Raw genomic sequence first — 19169 nt, forward strand, 5'->3', positions numbered from 1 at the left:
AATTAAAGCTGAAGTTAATTAGTGCAGATAAACATAAAGTATCTTTAATTGAAGTTTCTCTGATTTGATTTCATATGTATGTGATAACCCTGTCAACCAAACTTCGCCAGACTCCTTCCATATTAGTAAATTGTCAGATTGCATACCTGCCATCCAAATTTGATGCACAGAAATATCCTCCAATTAAATGTTGAGAAATATTGAAATTTGAAGCTAATGCATTTTGTCTCAATTTCAAAATTCTCTACCAATTTAGTCTCTACAGTGAGACTAAAACCACTTTATTTGTGATATTTTTATTATATTTGAAATCCTAATCCATACCTTTTTTACCTGAATGTGACTATTTCAGCATACTACTGGGTTCTCATACCTTACTCTCTGTAAACATGAGATCATCTATAACTGTCCTCCCTACAATCTTAATATCAAATCCCACTCCCCATGCTCGCTAACCTACACTGGCTCCATCAACAACGTCTTGACTCCTCATCCTTGTTTTCAAATTCCTCCATGATCTTGTCCCTTACGATATCTCAGCAACATAGAAAAATACAGCGCAGTACAGGCCCTTTGGCCCTCGATGTTGCGCTGATCCTAGCCCACTATCCTCCATATGCCTATCCAATGCCCTTATAAATGACCATAAAGAGGGAGAGTCCACCACTGCTACTGGCAGGGCATTCCATGAACTCACGACTCGCTGAGTAAAGAATCTACCCCTAACATCTGTCCTATACCTACCACCCCTTAATTTAAAGCTATGCCCCCTCGTAATAGCTGACTCCATACGTGGAAAAAGGTTCTCATGGTCAACCTCCAAGATATCCACGCTCATCTATTTGTGAACTCTCCTATCCTAATTTTAATTAGCTTTAGTTGCCATGTTTTCAGTTGTTTAATCCTTAGTTCTGGAATTCTTATTCTGTATCTTGTTCTGTTCATTTTAAGACATTTCTTTAAAGCCAGCGCTTTGCCCAAGTGGGATATAGGCATTATTAGGCAGGCCTGTAATTATTGCGCATACCCCGATGCCCTGTAGAACTCGAAAGTCAATCACCTTACTGAATCAAATGTTGACTAAACTAGATAAATGCCTTATTTGTTTCCCCACTAGTAAACCAAATGGATTTTTATGATAATCAACAGTAATTGCATAGTCACAAGTTTTCTTTGTAATTTTCAGGTTTTTGCATTCACATTTTCCCCATCTACCATGGTGGGTTTTGAATGCATGTCCCCAGAACATTAGCCTAGGGCTACACTGCGCTTCCTCAGCATTTTAGTAATCTAACCTAAATCTCTTTGTGGTTCAGCCTTATATTTTATCATGCTCCTTAGAAGTGCCTTTATAGGCTTTATTAAATTTTAAATGCTATATCAGTGTAATATATTGGCACATACTGCTTTGTCTGCCATATTGATCAGGAGATTCTCTGTTTTGATATGCTTCATTAGCCACACGTTTGATTTCAATGATGAAAATCATAGACTTTTGACCCAACAGTACCCTCAGCCTCACCATCTTCAGCATCATAAATTGCCTTCTGTTCTTTGTAAGATCTTAAAATGTAGCTGACACTGCTTTGCTTTCAGCTCCAGACACAATTGTGCTGAGGCTTAAAACAAGAAAGAGGATAAATCATGTTTTTAAAATCTCAGTGCTATCTCGAATTGAGCAGTCAGTTGGTGTACGTGCCATTCAGTGTCTGCCCCGCCACTGTCAGGTACATCTTAGTTGAAGAATGTACTATATTTCACCAAAATGTACTCTAATCACATCTCCCAGTCCTGTGACCTCCAACTTTGGGATAAGTCAGAGTAGCGTTGGAGCATTATATCCATTGTGGCACACTATCTTAACTTAAACTTGTAATATGTGTTTTTTATTGCTGGGTCGAAAGTGCTACCTAAAACTATTATTTATATATAATTTGGACAAAGGGTACAGGAGTTCAAGGAGACAATAAGCAATAAATAAAACTACGTCAAGTGTTCTCCATGTCCTGTGGATGGTAAGGATTTCACAGCTGGTCTTAGCATTCCTGGAAGTTGGCAAGAGAAAAATTAATGATTATTAAACCTAATTACTATTCAGCAACAATGTTTCAGGAAATTAGTGTGTCGTGAGGACTGAATTGTTATGTCTGTGAATGACTTGGAATGATGGTTGAGTAAGGAACAAAAGTGATTGATGAAGCTGAATTTGGTGAGGATGAGCATACTTCAGTTGAGTTAAAAATCTTGGTGCGCTATATTAGTAAATTGTCAGATTGCATATCTGCCATCCAAATTTGATGCACAGAAATATCCTCCAATTAAATGTTGAGAAATGTTGAAATTTGAAGCTAATGCATTTTGTCTCAATCTCAAAATTCTCTACCAATTTAGTCTCTACAGTGAGACTAAAACCACTTTATTTGTGATAGGTACAATTCTAGTCCTTGAAATCAAACGTGTAACTGATGTGGCAAATCAAAATGGCGAGTTGCCTGACCAATATGGTTAACTTTCAAGTTTGCTATTTATGGCTACCACCTTCAAATGGAAAAGATAAGTTTAAAAAGAAAAACGTGTGTTGGCTTTTTCTCTGGCTTATGTTGTGGAAAAGAGCATTTCACTTGTTTATTTCAAATTCTCTAGCCTTTGGATTGAAGTGCAGACATATTTGTATTTTAGATGACCAAATGTAATGTGAGAATTATTTGTCATGTTTTTCGTTGAGGCTGACACTCATTGTTTTGCCTAACGCCTGTTGATGATTGGGGGAAAGTTTCCTGTTCATTTACATTCACTGGGCCTATATTGCTTTCAACAACAATCACCTTAAGATTTTTCTTGAAAATTATGTCCAGTTTCCATAACTTCCAGTCTCTGTTTGTTTCTTAAAGGGGTTCTATATATGTCATCCAACCGTGCTTACCCACATAGAGATTCAACTTTGTTTTTTCAAAAATTAAATTTTTGTGAACTTGCATTGTGAGAATAGATTCATCCTACTGATTCATTCTGATTAAAATTTTAGATAAACATAATCCTTACGGCTCACCCCCCTGAATCTGCTGCAAGACCTTGCTCTATATTAGTTCCATAACTCTAAGTTTTCCTATGATTTTAAAAAATCTAATAACCTAATTAAAATCTAGCTCCTTCATTTTGAAAAATATTATTCGTTGTGAATTTATCTGCTACTGATCTGTTAGTGGATGTTCTCACAATCCACTTTGTGACTCTTGATTAACTCTGCTCACGATATTAAAATTATGCCCTCTGGTTACCTATTCATTGACAAGTAAGAGTAATTTATCCTCTGTTTTATCAATGTTTGAGAATTGCTTCCAAATAAGGTCTTCAGTCTTTTACAGTGGGAACATATGCTAATGTGTTCACGGATCCACCAGCTGAAGACAACTATGTTTCAGCCTGCTTTAAGGTAGATTTGGCTTTGCAATAATAACAGTTACTTGTATTTCTGTAGCACCTCTTTAAGGCAGTGAAAAATGTAAGTTTCTTTCAAATTCAAAGCACTTAGAAAATATTAATTTCAGTTCAGAACTGGAACTGTTTAAATGTTGGATAATGAAGGTAATCAGTCAGTAAAACCTGCCTGTAGCTCTGGTCTGAATTTTGCCAACAATTTTCACTTTCACCTTCCAGTGACAAAACAAAGGAGGAAGCAGTGATTACACTCAATTAAATTATTTATAAAGCACCTCTCAAAATTTCAGGTTGTGATTGTTTTAATGTATAGAGTCACTTTGAGTATATTAAGATCTTAGCAGCAATTAGATAAAAGATTTAGTTCAGTTTTGTGTTGGTTGAGGGATATATATTTGTAAAGAAAAGGGAATCTCCTTTTTGGAATAGAGTTCACATGTAAGGCCAGTTGAAGCTTTGGTTCAGTGTATCATCAGAAGGACAGCATTTTCCACAATGTAGCACTCCTTGATCTCATTCCATCATGTGCAGTTAAGTCTCAGGAATAAAATTGAACCTATGACTTTGATTTGGAGGGAAGAGTATTATTACTCTGACAAGGCTGACTACCTTGGCAGTGCAATGTGTGTGGAATATGTTTTGTGAATGAAAACTTTTAGACCTGAGAGTAGGCCATTTAAAAGGAGCTACTCTTTTTAAATTAACAGACGTGAGTTTAAAATAAGTTGCTACCCATGGTAAGTTTAACCTTTATTGAAAGAACTCGTTAAATTCACTTTTATCCTTTCACTTAACACTGAGGGTATGACCAATTAATTAACTGTAGGGTTACAAAAATAACTTGGGTCAGTCTGGTGTGTTTGTAAACTTTCTCACCCCATTGAATTGTACGTGTGTCTGCATACATGTTCTCAAAATGACTGAGTTAGCAGACTTTCTGGAAAAACAAACTAATGAAGTTGTTCAAGTTGTGTTGCAATGCCTCATTTCATTTTGAAATTTGTTTAAAACTTAAAGCCATTGGTTAGAGGTGACCTTGGCTAAAGTAATAACTTGTGTTACTGCAATATTGGCTGTCTTGTTTTGTATTTGTGTTTAATAAATGCAAATTTATTCTTAATAAGTTATTTATTAAAGTTTGGGTGGTGAGATTCTAAATGTTTTTGAGATGTTGGGGGATCACAAGACTTGAACAGGCCTGCTGGTCCAGTGGTTGGGATGCTATTGCTGTGCCGTGAGCCCTTTTCTATCAGAAAATTCGACTGAACTCTGTTTTCGAGACAAACAGTTCGCCATTATCCTTCTCAAATGTGAAGTTTGAAGTTGTTGCCTAATCAATTTAATCTGAGACGATACTAAATAGCTCTACAGTAGGTGGGACTTGAACCCAGGCCTCCCTGCTCAGAGGCAGGGGTACTCCTATGCCATAAGAACTTGTCTATGGTGCGATTCTACTATTTTACTGTTCAGGCATGTGTCCCATCTCCTTAAGCAGATGGGATTTGAACCTGAGTTTCCTGGCTCAGAGGTAGAAGCACTACCATTATGAACAAGAGTTTCCTTGCACGGAATAATGGCCTAGCCAGCCACTTTAATTTCCATTAACCCTAAATGTCAACCGTTATAAGTAAATTTTGGATATTTTTTAATCTGCTTGTTTAAGGCCTCTTACTGCACACCTTTGAAGCAGATGGGACTTGAATTGGAGTCTCCTGTCCCAGAAGTAGGACATAACTACTGTACCACAATAGCCCTGGTAGTGCAATGCTTCTTTTATATCCAGACATACTCTTAAGACTGCAAGTGAATGGTTTGTTTTTTTGTTCCCCATCACCAAATCACCTGTGGGTTTTTTTTTCATATGTTAACCCACACCACCACTAAATTGCCCATGTTGTCCAATAATTTTTTTAATTTACATGCAAAGCTTATGAAGGGGAAATTGAGATTCTAAAGTTGATTCTATGATAGAGGCCACCTGCAGCTAATATGTTGGAAGAATCGAGTATGTCAGCTAAATAAATTTAAGCTGTACAGGTAGCATTGCTTCTGTGCTATAGTTGTTGTAAAACACTTTAATATTGTCAAATGGGTCTTGTATATGGAGCAATAGTAATATGTGGGCCAGAACATTCAAGCATTATATGCCCCAGAAATGTCTGACATGCCTGAACAGGTTGATTTAAGAATAGTTTTTAATATTATTGATGTTTTCATGATTTGTAAGACCTCCCAACTGAAGTGATAAGATATTTTCTGCCTTATTTAAATGGTTCATGTCAAATCCACATGCTACTCTAAAGGTGCACTGGCTTTTTCTATTTGAATATTTGAGTGTGAAATTAAGGTATGGAGAGAAACAAATCAGCACAGACTGGATTGGCTGCTTGTCCTGTGTTTATTGTAGCATTCTATAATTCTTTGATTTGAAGCATGATTTCTGTTTTGTTGAATCAGTGATATTGTGATCAGTAGTCACATATGCCAATTACTATCCAGAGCGATTGATGCATTAATTAAAGGCCCTAGGAAGCCCTTGTTGGATTAATCTATGAAATCTGATAGGATAGATATGTAGTTTGAATATATAAATTAACTGCAGTAAACATCATCTTGGCAAAACCAAATTAATGCAAATCTAGTTTATTTACAGTTGTAACTGTTTTAATGTTTTCTAGGAATGGAACATTAGAATGGCCTTCTGTTTTCACTGATAGAATTCCATGTGTTTTGATTGCCAAGAAAGTGAAGACTAAAAGTTGTCAATATATGGCTGACTAGCTCACCATGCCATGAAGTGTATTTTTCCACAGACAAGTTAATTCATTTTTTTACTTGCTATTACTCCAAATTAAGTGCATTGTATACCCACATTAATAAATTGCAGGGAAAGACTGTTCAAAGTTTTGTCCATTCTGAGACAAGTCAACAGGTTATTTCAGTGTTGTAATGACTGACAAATGAGAGAGCCACTTCATTGCATCTCTCATTTGTGTTGTACCAATTCAAAACTGAAGCATTTGGTGGTTTTGGACTTCGGCTGTATAAAAGCCACTTAAACTGATGACAGTACAGAGAGTAATGTCAATGTGCTTACAAAAAGAATCAACACTCCTGGCCTCCCAAGGTATTCATGAGCTCTCTCAATATTCTTACTGTGGCACATTCTTGACATCTGTATGCATCGGTATTCTAATTATATTATAAGAAACCATTTATCTATTGTGAACTTTGTCACCAGAAACGAATCTAAATAGTCCTGGAGATTTTCTGGGGGACCTTGCAGTAATAAATGTTGCTCATACCTTTTTATTAACTATCAGGTCATATAAAAGTGGTTGTTATTGGCAGTAAGTTTTCTATTTCAAGTACATTTCTGTACTAAATAAAGCAGTGAGGCTTGCAGTAGGAGGAGCAAGTAGGCTAATGAAAACCCAATTATTGGCCTTCTCATATTGTTTTGAAATCAGAAATACTAAGTGATAAACTTGACTGGTTTTAGGGTATGCTTATATAAATAGATCAAAATAGCTATTTTTAGTATAGTTTTGGTTATGCATCAAGTTAGTCAGTATACTGTACTATGAATTTACCATTATTAAAATGGTCTGAGTTTGAAAAACTATGCCCCATAGTCAAATTAGAGTCAGCTTTAATAGTACTTTTATATGATCTCCATGTTTATTCCTTCCTATTCTTGTCAAAGTGGAAGTAGTTCCCTGTTTTTACGAATTCAGATGGAAATTCCTGCAGCTTGTTTTGTATATTGGCAGGTGTTCTTTTCTGTCTTTACTTGCTCACGACTTTAACCGTTTTCATGTTACTTAATTTAGGATTTTGTTTCCACAAATCTGTGTATTCTGTTCATACACGGGTGATATCTTTCTTAAGTCATCAAATAACATTCAAGCCCATGAATTACTGTATATAAATATGTGTCCTTATTTGAGTCAAAATGCTTTAATAATTGTGTTTTGTTGAATTTTCTTTCATTTCCTTTTGAGGGAACCATGAATAAATGGAAATAATTGCCCAAAGCCTTGTCTAAATTGCCATGCATTGTGTTGGCATGATGGAGCTTAGCTGTTGGGTACATGTCCTGACTTGGATCATTTTTTTGTCTAAAGTTCCCTCATGCACTCTTTTTCCGTGCTGTTTGATGCTAACTATTGCAAGTAAAATTCCTGGCAAATGACTGGACCATTTCTTTAGTATTATCTCCTTTGTACTGGTGCTTGGATCAGTTGAAGTGCAGTACACCAACTGGTATCCTTTGAATATGTTGCCGTTAACTGAAATTTATTTGTGTATTGACCTTGCATCAGGTTTGAAACTGATTTTAAGGAAAAATTACAGAAGAAGCCACTAACAATCTGAGGGTGTCCTCCAGCTGTTAAACACTAAATTTATGATTCACCAAAATGCCACAATCAAGGTGCATTTTTTTGGAGCTCGCACTGAAGTATGTTGTTCAACATTTAATGAACAGTAGTTGCATTTTTAAAAGCATCTACCTACACTCATGTATGTTAGCTGATTTCTTTCCAGTAGAGCATATTGAAAGTCTCAAAAGTAAGCTTTTTATTATTAAATTTTGCAAGAAATATCAGAATAGAATACTGCCATTAAAAATACTGCTACTGCCTTTTGTCTTTAAATTTAGGAAAATCCCAAAAATTATTTCATATTCCCTCCATTCCTACTCTACTTTCCTCCAAAATTCCTCCAAGCTGAGAACTTGTTGTTCTGAATCATTACTTCTGTTTCTTTTTCCTAGGCACTATTTTTTTGTTGCATTGGATTTCCAACATTTGTAATATTTTGCTTTGGACTCTAGTAAAGATCCAGATTTTAGTCTGGTTGCCAACATGGACTAAACAGCAAGCTAGCAGAGAGCCATTTGATCCAGGGGAGTTATGCCCAATGTACTTTGACAAGCTTACAGCATTTAGCATCCATAGATTATTTACTACTTGAAATTTGAAAGCTTTCATCAAAATGCAATTCAATTGGCTATTTTTAAGAGATAGGATATAAAATAAGAAACATCAGGAATTGGCTGCATTTTCTCTTGCATAATACTTTTCAGAAAATTAAAGAATATCTATGTAGCAAACACGTCAACAGATATTTTACTTTAAGTATTTTTTCAGTACATAGGAGCTGGTGACGGTGTTCAACTCTGTGAAGCATTGCCTGATGTAACTTAAGCCCCACTCTGACATGATAGTCTCTGTCTTGTTTGCTGCACTGGAAAACAGTGGGCTGGTTTGTTTGGTCCCTCTGTTCTTCCAGCTAAGCTCCTCTTTCCTGTGCACCTCTTCCAATGCTTTTGCATTGAATTACATTGGAGTCTAACTCTAGAGGTCACAGCTGTCATAACTGTCTCCCAGTTATTGGTGTCAGATCCTACTATCTTCATATTTTGCTTGCAGTTTCACTTTGAAAGAAGTTACAGATGCCCAGAATGTCACAGTGATTTTACAGAAGATCATGAGGTATGCGGCCATCTTTCATCAGTTAATCTGACTGAGCCAAAATATAGGTGTAGCAATGAATGGAATTGCTACACACCAAGATCTTTTTGTTGGTAATCTTGCCCTGTCGTGATGTCAGGGATATCTCTGAGACAGTGAAGGTGGAAATTGTTCAGTCTTCTACAATGGTGAGAAAAACTGAACGTATTACTTGCACATCTGTTATCACAGCAGAGACTTGTATGGTTGAGCAGTAGCTTCCTTTTCTGAGGTAGGCAAGCTTTAGTTTGTAATGAAAGTCTCCTTTTAAACTGGCTTATAATAATTGCCTGCAATATTTCAAGGCATCAGTCTCCATCCAAATGGCTGAAATAACCATTCCTGAAGAAGGGCCTGTGCCCGAAACGTCGAATCTCCTGTTCCCTGGATGCTGCCTGACCTGCTGCGCTTTTCCAGCAACACATTTCCATCTCTGATCTCCAGCATCTGCAGACCTCACTTTCTCGTCAGACTTTGGAGTCAAACTGCTGCTGAGAATATGTTCTCTCTCATAACTATCCCAATTCCCTGCAGTCAACCCTTGGGAGTTTCAATACTCGGGCATCCATCCACTTTGAAAGAATCATTTTATAAAGTGAGGATTTTCTTAACAACCAAAACACATTGCTTTCTGTTTTAAGTAATATCATATACAGAACTAGTAGAGCGGTGTGGGAAATTTTGACATTTGACTGATTTGTTGAATTAACAGGCTTCTGTTTGTTAACAAGCAATTTACAGAATTTTAAGTTTATTTTGGAGATTTGCAATAGCCAATCATTGTCTGCATTCAGGCACTTATATTCATGATTGAATGTAAGAGAGCAATACAAAATTAATTTCACAAATTCATAGAGACAGAAGGTAAATGGCGTTTTGCTGGTACTTTGCAGGTGAAATCTGAATTCAGAAAAATCTGGAACTAAAGGAAAGTTGAATGGCTGCCGTGTAGCCACTGGTCAATTGTCATAAAAACCCACATGCTTCCCACGTATCCTATAGAGGAGGAAATCTTTCCTCCTTACCTGATCTGACCTGCATATGTCTCCAGATCACAGCAATTGGTTGACTCAAAAATGCCCTCTATGCAATTAGGAATGGGTGATAAAGGTTGGTCCAGCTAGTAATATCTGCATTCATGGATTAATGTTTTAATATTCTTTGAGACTGGGCAATGAACTTTTGTTTGTGATTTGAGCCCATATTAAGATACCCTATTCAAATTTGTGCACAAGGACTAGAGAGGGACTCCAGATTGATACTCTGAAATTACATATTTAATTGATAGGACTAGAATTTCTTGAGTTAGAGTGTCAGAAGACAATGTCGTCACTTGGCTACTGAATAGCAAAAGGCAAAAACATGTATTCTGTATAATGAAAAATTTTGTATTCCTGCAAAGTTGAGCTCATTAGTTTGTCAAATGTATCCTCTATGTATAATGAAGTAAACTTCAGCTGCTAAGCTTTTCTCACTTATTTACATACTTTTACTCAATTAAGCCTATTTGTTTCAATGACCATCCATCCAGAAATATGACCCCACGACTTAGTTGCTTTTTTAAGACCAAGTTTTAACCAAGCAAATCTCGTTGTATTATCTTCAGTAGATGGTTTCTGAGGTCAGACTGTAGTGTTAATCCCAATTTGCCAAAGCTGTTTTGATAGCATTTTCCAAACCTTCAACTTCTACTATCTTGCAAAGGAAGGGCAGCAGCTGCATTGGGACAACATCCTCTCTAAGTACAGCACCTGGAAAATTGAGCCCATTGAGCATTTATTGAAACTGTGACTGATTTGCAACATAACTCCGCATACCCATATCCTTTGTATTGCAGAACTGCACACTGCTAAGGATGAAGATCTTTCATTCCTTTGTGTCTGTGCTGGTTCTCTGAGCATTTTAACTTTGTACCAATTTCTCCTGCCTTTTTCTATAACCTAGTGCATTGTTTCTATTTAAGTACTCATCAGTAATCAAGAGGGCATCTTGAATGTCTTAATTGAGCCTATCTGTACTGCTATTCCACACCCCAGTGTCTTGCTGGTGTGGATACTTTTTTTTCCCCTCGCCTTTTTCATTTACTTCTTTGGCAAAACAATTCAAAACTGTACCCTTTGCTTCTTGATTCATTCTGAGGGGGAACACTCTGTCCAGATCCCTCCATGATTTTGAAACTATTGAATTGCCTTTGAGCATTCTCTTCAAAGAAGACAGCTACTCCAATCTTAACTCATGATGGAACTGCCTCATCTCTGGAATCGTTCTCATAAACATCTAAACAAACTCCAATGATTTCACATCCTTCCTATATAGCGTGCGACTCAGAACTAGACACCACATTCCAGCTGAGTATTTTAAATTATAAGCCTAGAATTATTTATGCTTTGTCAACTGTTCTCTCCAACAATGCTGTTATCATCAATGATCTTTCTACCCCTGTTCCTGCTTTAGAATCCTATCCTTTATTTTATATTGTCTATCCATCTTAATCCTACCAAAATGCACCACCTTACTGCATTGAACATCTCCACTATTTTGCAAATGTCCTGTTGAAGTTCTGCACAGATCACACAATGTTTCCAAGTTTTATATCGTCTGCATACTTTGAAATTGCCCCTGAACACCAAGTTTTAGATCACTGATATAAAGCAGAAAAAGCAATGGTCCCAACATAAACCCCTGGGAAACTTCATTACAAACCTTCTTCTAGCCAAAGAAAATCCAGTATTATTCTTTGTTTTCTATTTTGTATTAATAAATAAGTTAATAAATAACTGCAATTTTGTATCCACATTGCTACTGTCACTTTTATTCCATGAGCTATAATATTCTCAAGTCTGTTGTGTAGCATTGTGTCCATGTATACCACATCAAAGAACATTACCTTCATTGACCACCTTTGTTACTTCAAAGAAAACTCTAGCAAGTTTGAGAAACATGATTTCCCCTTAGAAATCCATGCCAATTCTTCCTAAACAACCCACCCTTTTCCATGAGGCTACTAATTGTTTCCTGAATAATTGTTTCTTGAGTTTTTCCATTGAAATTAAACTGACATTTTTAAAATTATTGGGCTTATCACTGCAACAGGAGTGTAATGTTTGCAATTCTTCAGTGTTGTGGAACCTCTCCTTGAGATTATGAAACATTATGACCAGTATCCCTGCACTCAATTCCTTCACAAACTAGGGTGTTTCTCCTCCAGTCCTCGTGTTTTGTCAACTTTAAGTACCAACCATCTATATAGCACCCCCTCCTAATCCTTGAACCCTACTAGAGAGAAATTTTCATGCTTAGCCACCATGGCTTCAGTCATGTTGATATCACCTGATGAAGGAGCGGTGCTCCGAAAGCTAGTGTGCTTCCAATTAAACCTGTTGGACTATAACCTGGTGTTGTGTGATTTTAAAGTCTTTCTGAACAGTCTCCTATGCATTAATATCCATCTGTAAATAATGTGGCTAATATAATGCACAGTACCCCAGATGCAGTCTCACCAGTGTCTTGCACAGTTGAAGCATAACATCCTACTTTTGTATGCAGTGCCCCTCTTGAAAAATGATAACGTTGTTAGCCTAAATACTTGCTAATGTTTGGATTTGTGCAGAAGGGCATCTAGATCCCTCTGCATCTCAGACCTCAGGAAATTTCTCACTGTTTAGATCATGTGCTTTTTTATTCTTCAGTCTAAAGTGGACAACTTCTTACTTTCCCAGATAGTATTCCATTTGCCATATCTTCACCCCCTCAGCCTATCTTTCTACAACTACCTTGTGTTGTCTTCACAGCTTAATTTCCTACCTATCGCATGTCATCGGTAAATTTGGTAATTTACATTCATCTAAATCTCGTGTAAATTCTAGACATTTGAAGTCCCAGTGCCATTGGGGGAGAAAAGAGCATTCATTATCTCTTGACAACCTACCATTTGCACCTACTTTCTGCTTATTGTTAGCCTGCCAGCCTTCTATCCATGTCAACATGCTGCTTCTAACAGCATGAGCTTTTATTTTCCACAAGATCCTTGATGTGCCATCTTGTCGACTGTCTTCTGGAAATCCAATATCTGTATGAGCCCCTTTATCAATAGGGCATGTTACTCATTATCAAAAACTCCAATAAGCTGTTTAAACATGTTTTCCTTTCACAAAGCCACGTTGATTTAACCTGATTCTTTGAACTTATCCAAGTTGTCTGTCATAGCTCCTTCAATGATAGCTTCTAACAAATTCCTTATTACAGCCGTTCCCTGTTGGACTATAACCTGGTGTTGTGTGATTTGTAACTTTGACCTGTTGTTGCCTGCTTTCCATCTCCCTCCCTTTAGTTACATTTGTTACTGTCTAATGGGACCATTCCCAAATGAAGGTTTTTTTTAACAGGTAAAACCAATGTAACTACCTCTTTTAGGGCCCTGTGGTGCAGTCCTGTCAGGACCAAGGAACTCGGTTCACCCACAGGGGCAAGCACTTGCTCGGTACTACTACTACTGTGGTGATTGTAATTTTCCCAAGTTCCTCCCTCTCCCCCCCTTCTGTTTCCTGATTTATTTCTGCTTCTGGAATGTTTCAAAAGTCTCACCACTTTCATTATTTCAAGCAAAAGCTGCCATGGTGAGATTTGAGCCCATGTCCCTAGAGTATTAGCCTCAGTGTCTGAATTACTAGTCTATTGACAATGCCATTCTACCATCATCTTTTTGCTTTTCAAACAATAATATTATGCTATGTAGCTGATTATGCCAGGTCTTGTGGTATGAACAATTTGTGGTGATAAATTGGGATAGCAATTAAAGGCCAGAAAAGGAGATAATCACAAATAACTACAGGAAAATGTTTAACTTCCGGATTCATTTAATTGCAGTTAGAAGCTGATTTTTTTTCCTTTCCAAGTTGCTGTCTGAGTAAGTTGGTGGCTGGTGTTTTTCTTTCTCACCATTTTTATGTTGTCTTAAAATTGTCTTAAAATCAATGCATTTGAGAACAAAATGATATAGTTTCCTATAATTTCTAGAGGAACCAGGAACAATTTTTTAAGAAATGATTTTTTTTCTGCAAGTGTAGATGCATTTTTTACTTAAGCAATTTCCTCATTGTTTGCATAAAATGTCTTTTTTTTAGTTATAGGGGAAGGTAGTACAATGACTTAATTTTTGATGTTTCAATTCTATATCTATTTGCAAGTGTAAAGTTGGCCGCAGAGTAAAAATATATTTGGCCTTTGACAGTGGGGAAAAATAGACTTTTTTAATGTTATGTAAATTTTGGAAAATAGAGGAAGGGAGGTGTTGATGCCAAATCTTCTTAAAACTTCTTAAGGAAGCTTGAAGGTAAGGAGCAGCAACTTTGAGATTTTTTTTCTGTTGCATATCTGTTGTATTCTACATGATTTATTTATTCAATTTTATTAACAAGTTGAGTGTAAGTTGTATCTTGGAGTCATGGATATAAATCATCTCTTCTCAATTTAGAATTGGTATTTGCATGGTAGTTTTGCATGACTATTGATCACCCATATGCTTCAGGATTGGCTGACTTAGAAGTGATAAGCAAAAGCTTCCAGAGATTGTCTGACTGTATTTCAAGGAACAATGCTTCTCTACATACAGTAAAAACTGAAAATGCTAGAAATGCTTAGCAGACCTGGCAACACTTGTAGCCAGAGAAACAGTCATTTTGAATGCTTGGTAATTCAGTAATTATGTTGACAACCAATGATTGAGGTGATTTTGCTTTTGCTAAAGGATATAGATAAGCTTCATAATCATGAGCATGAAATATTCAACTAATAGAGGTGAAAGAGGTTAAAACAGAACATTAATTGAGGTAATGGGGAGCGATTTGGGTTAGAATTAAACATTTACAGATCATGGAGAAAATTAAAACATGGAGAGGGATTAAAAACGCATGTAATTTTTGAATGAGTAGATTGGAGGATAGAGAAATGAAACAAAGACAACTTATTTTAAATTGAGGTTTGCACACTGAATTTATTTTACTGCAACTCCAGAAAAAAAATTTAGCTCAGCTATGTTATTTGTTCTAATAGATTAAAAGTTTGTATGTTCTCCTCATGATTTGAATCTAGTTTTTGTCTTTACCACAGTACAATAATCAGAACAAAAACTCTCAATATATTACTGTTTTGCATATTAACAAAACTGCCTCATTACAGCCATTCACTGAAAATTGTTCTTCTTTTCAGAGAATTTTGAATTGATGCTGAATAATGAGTATAATCTTCTGGTTTGGTTAAAAATGGTAAGTAGCAAATAACAGGATAAGTTATAACTCATTTAATATGCAAGTAGATTTTATGGCTGAATAACTGGTTTTATTTTTGAACCATGTCCATGCTGCTTTCAACACCACCAGTTTTAGAATAAAATTGAGTTTGAAGATTAAATTCTAACATAAATAGTGTTTGTTACCATGGTGGGTTTAGAGAGCTAGGACTTTTTGCTGTATGAATGTAAAATTGATTTTGTGGCCTGCTTATTTAGACCTGAAAAACATATGATGTGCAGGTGCACCAAGAATGCTTGTTCTGCTTGTATGGAAATCAGTCCCTTATGTTTTCTTGATAATTATAAGTTCCTGAACAAAAGATTTACAAAGATGTTGCCAGTGTTAGAGAGTTTGAGCTATAGGGAGAGGCTGAATAGGCTGGGGCTATTTTCCCTGGATCATTGGAGGCTGAGGGATGACCTTATTGGGGTTTATAAAACCATGAGAGGCATGGGTATGGTAAATGGACGAAGTCTTCTCCCCTAGATAGGGGAGTCTAAAACTAGAGTGCAAAGGTTTAAGGTGAGAAGGGAAAGATTTAAAAGGGACCTAAGGGGCACCATTTTCGCGCAGAGTGGTGCATGTATGCAATGAGCTGCCAGAGGAAGTGGTGGAGGCTGGTACAATTACAACATCTAAAAGGCATCTGGATGGATGTATGAATAAGAAGGCATTAGAGGGATATGGGCCAAATGGTGGCAAAAGGAACTAGATTAATTTAAGATATCTGGTCAGCTTGGACGAGTTGAACCAAAGGAGCTGTACATCTGAGTTTTACATCTCTATCACTCTTAGGTTCCACATGGTAGACTGTTCTGGAATGTTTAGATTGCATGGAATACAGGGCAAGCTGGCACATCGGATACAAAATTGGCTTGATGGTAGGAAGTGGAGGGTAATAGTGTAACAATGCTGGAGGCCTGTGACTAGTGTAGTGCCTCAGAGGTCAGTGCTGGGCCCATTACTGTTTGTTTATCTATATTAATGATTTGGATAAGAATGTACAAGGCATGTTGTAAAAGGCAAGTCTGCTGATGACACTAAAATAGATGGTATTGTGGACAGTCAGAAATTGCAGCAGGATCTTAACCAGCTGAGGAAGTGAGATGCAATATGGCAAATGGAGTTTAATATAGATAAGTGTGAGGTCTTGCATTTTGGAAAGTCAAATCAAAGTAGGAGTTTCATGGTGAATGGCTGGAGCTTAAGGAATCTAGTGGAACAGGGGGATCTTGGAGTTCTCTGAAAGTGGAGACACAGGTAGACCGGACAATGAAGGCAGCTTTTCGCTCACTGGCCTTCATCAGTCAGGGCATTGAGTATCGAAGTTGGGAACTTATGTTGCAGTTATACACTGGTGAGGCTGCACTTGGAGAATTCTGTTCAGTTTTGGTCACTTTGTTATAGAAAGAATGTTATTAAACTGGAAAGAGTGCCGAAGAAATTTACAAAGATATTGCCTGGGCTTAATGGTATGAATTATAGGAAAAGGTTGGACAAGCAAGGGCTTTTTTTCTTTAGAGTGTAGGCAACTGAGAGGGGGACCTTATAAGATCGAGAGGCATGGTTGGGTGAATGCATTCAGTCTTTTTCCCAGGGTCGGAGAATCAAGGACCACAGGAATCAGTTTAAGGTTACAGGGGAAAGAATAAAAGGGAACCTGAGGGTCAACCTTTTTACATAGAGAGTGGTGTGCATATGGAATGAGCCACCAGCAGAAGTGGTTGGTGCAGGTACATTAACAACATTTAAAAGGCATTTGGACAAATACGTGGATAGTAAAGAATATGGGCTGAGTGCAGGGAAATGGTGTTAGCGTGAATGGACATTTTGGTTGGCATGGACCAGTTTGGGCCAAAGGGTACTTTTCTGTGCTGGAGGTCTCTGACTCCATAAGAAAAGAAAAATCAATTTTAAATTGATAATTTTACTTTTTTTCTCTCTCTTTCTGGAAGCTAGTTAGGTACTTGAATTTATAGGTTGAACCTGTACTTTCTCAAAGACCAAAAGAGATTTTACAAAGTGTGATTCTTAATCATAATGTTAGGTTACAGAATGGAAGTTAAATAAAATAAGTTAGACTGATTAGCTGCCATGCATTGTTAGGACTTTTTTGTGTTCTCCATGACTCCCATTTGCCTCATTTAGTGATATTCTTCTGTGTTGCCTACAAACTAAGAATAAGTGGGCATTTTTTTTGATTTTTGTAGCGTGTGGATGAGAAGTGCAAATATTACTTTTTTAAAAAAATTGGATTTTTACATATTGTAGAAGAAACTTAAGGTTCAATAGCAAATTCATGAGCAATTGCAGATTTTTTTGAGTGCAAAGGGATCTAGTTGTTCTAATGCATAAGGTGTAAAAATTTAATATGTAGGCGCACCAACTAATTGTGAAAGTTAATGGAATGCCATCCATTGAACATAAAAGTTAGTATTCAAGCTCCTGTTATGCAGGAAATCAATGAGACCATGGCTCTCATACTGGTGGAGGTTTGGTCTCCTTATTTAAGCAAGGCTGTGAATATGATTTAGAGGAGGTTTACTAGATTGATACCCAAAATGAACATGTCTTGGAGAAAAAATTGGACCGGCTGCCCTTGTTTACATGGACATATAGAAGAGTAAGGGTTGAGTTGACTGAAGTTTATAAGACACTGAATGGACGTGATAAGATGGATTTGGAAAACATGTCTCCTTTGTGGGTGAGTCCATAACTTGTGGCACTTTTCAAAAAAAAAATTTAAAGCACACTTTCAGGACACAGATGAGAGGACTATCTTTTATGGTTGTCTGACTTTAGTACTCTACCTCTGAAGGCAGTAAAGGTAGAGTCATTGAATATTAAAGTGGAGGTAAATAGATTCTTGTTGGTCAAGAGCATCACAGGTTATCGGTAATAGATGAAAGTATGGAATTTGGAGCAAATGATCAGCCATGATTTTGGTTAATACCATCTCAAGCTTACTCCTAACTCATATGTTAATGTGTTACCCACAGCTAATGTTGCATATTTTAGTACCTTTGTGTCTGACACTGTTTTGTGCTCTGATTCTCTTTTCTGAAATGATATAATGCAACCTACTTTTAGCAAATACTCCTCTGGTGACAAGATTAAAATAAAAGCATACGTTGGAAATACTCAACAGCTCAGGCTGTAGAAAAAATCTTTGTAGAGAAAATTAACCTTTCAAGTGGATGATGACACTTCTGAACTGACAAAAGAGAAAACAGTACAAATTTAACTTGGCAATTTGACACTCAGTAATGATTGACCAACAGTGTCATCAAGCTACATCAGAGTTGTCATATTGAATATCATGGTGGCAACTGACCAAATCTGACACCAAGGAGACACGTTAATAATTGTACAGCAGAATGTTGTTCAAACAGGTACAGCATAAATATTGCATACATTATTGTTCTGCTTTACAGAAATATTGGTGACAATACATTTTCATGTTGGATCTCTGGTCAAAATGCAGTTGTGGTCTGTTGCTGTAAACATCCCCGACTGGAAGCTGTAAATGTCTCTCCAGCTTTCAGTCAGATGTTTGCGACCACCGGCTACATCTAAACAGATTCTTCAAAATGGTTGGAGTTGCTTGATCTTCTCCTTTTTTAATTTTTAACTCACTTGTACATAATTAATAACTACCTTTAAAAAGTTACTTCAGGATACATTCTCAATTCTTTTCATATAATCTAAAATAAAATGTTAGAAGATTTCTGATGTTTTGGCCTAACTGGTGAGGAAGCTAAGCTGACAGATTTTGAAATTTATCTCGTCTGGACTGAATTGAGGTGACCTTTATGCAATAAAGTGTTCAACTATTGCCTTCAATGGTTAAGTAACTACTAATCATCCTTGCAACATTGACAAGAACAGAATGGCAGTAAGAACACCCAAGAATCAAAGATTTGGC

The 19169-nt window shown here is 36.7% G+C and overlaps 1 long non-coding RNA gene across 4 annotated transcripts in view; it reads left to right on the forward strand.

The window, feature by feature from the left end:
* LOC122548907 overlaps positions 1 to 19169 on the forward strand; it is a 48710-nt gene that overhangs the window by 15027 nt on the left and 14514 nt on the right. Inside the window, exons 3-4 of one of the 4 annotated variants that reach the window (XR_006311365.1) lie at positions 3331 to 3433; positions 15162 to 15217. This is a non-coding gene — a long non-coding RNA (uncharacterized LOC122548907). The remainder of the gene's footprint in view (positions 1 to 3330; positions 3434 to 15161; positions 15218 to 19169) is intronic. The other 3 variants (XR_006311364.1, XR_006311366.1, XR_006311363.1) reach the window with 3 other exon arrangements.

This window comes from Chiloscyllium plagiosum, chromosome 4 (genome assembly GCF_004010195.1).
Source record: "Chiloscyllium plagiosum isolate BGI_BamShark_2017 chromosome 4, ASM401019v2, whole genome shotgun sequence".
Lineage (NCBI taxonomy): Eukaryota > Metazoa > Chordata > Chondrichthyes > Orectolobiformes > Hemiscylliidae > Chiloscyllium > Chiloscyllium plagiosum.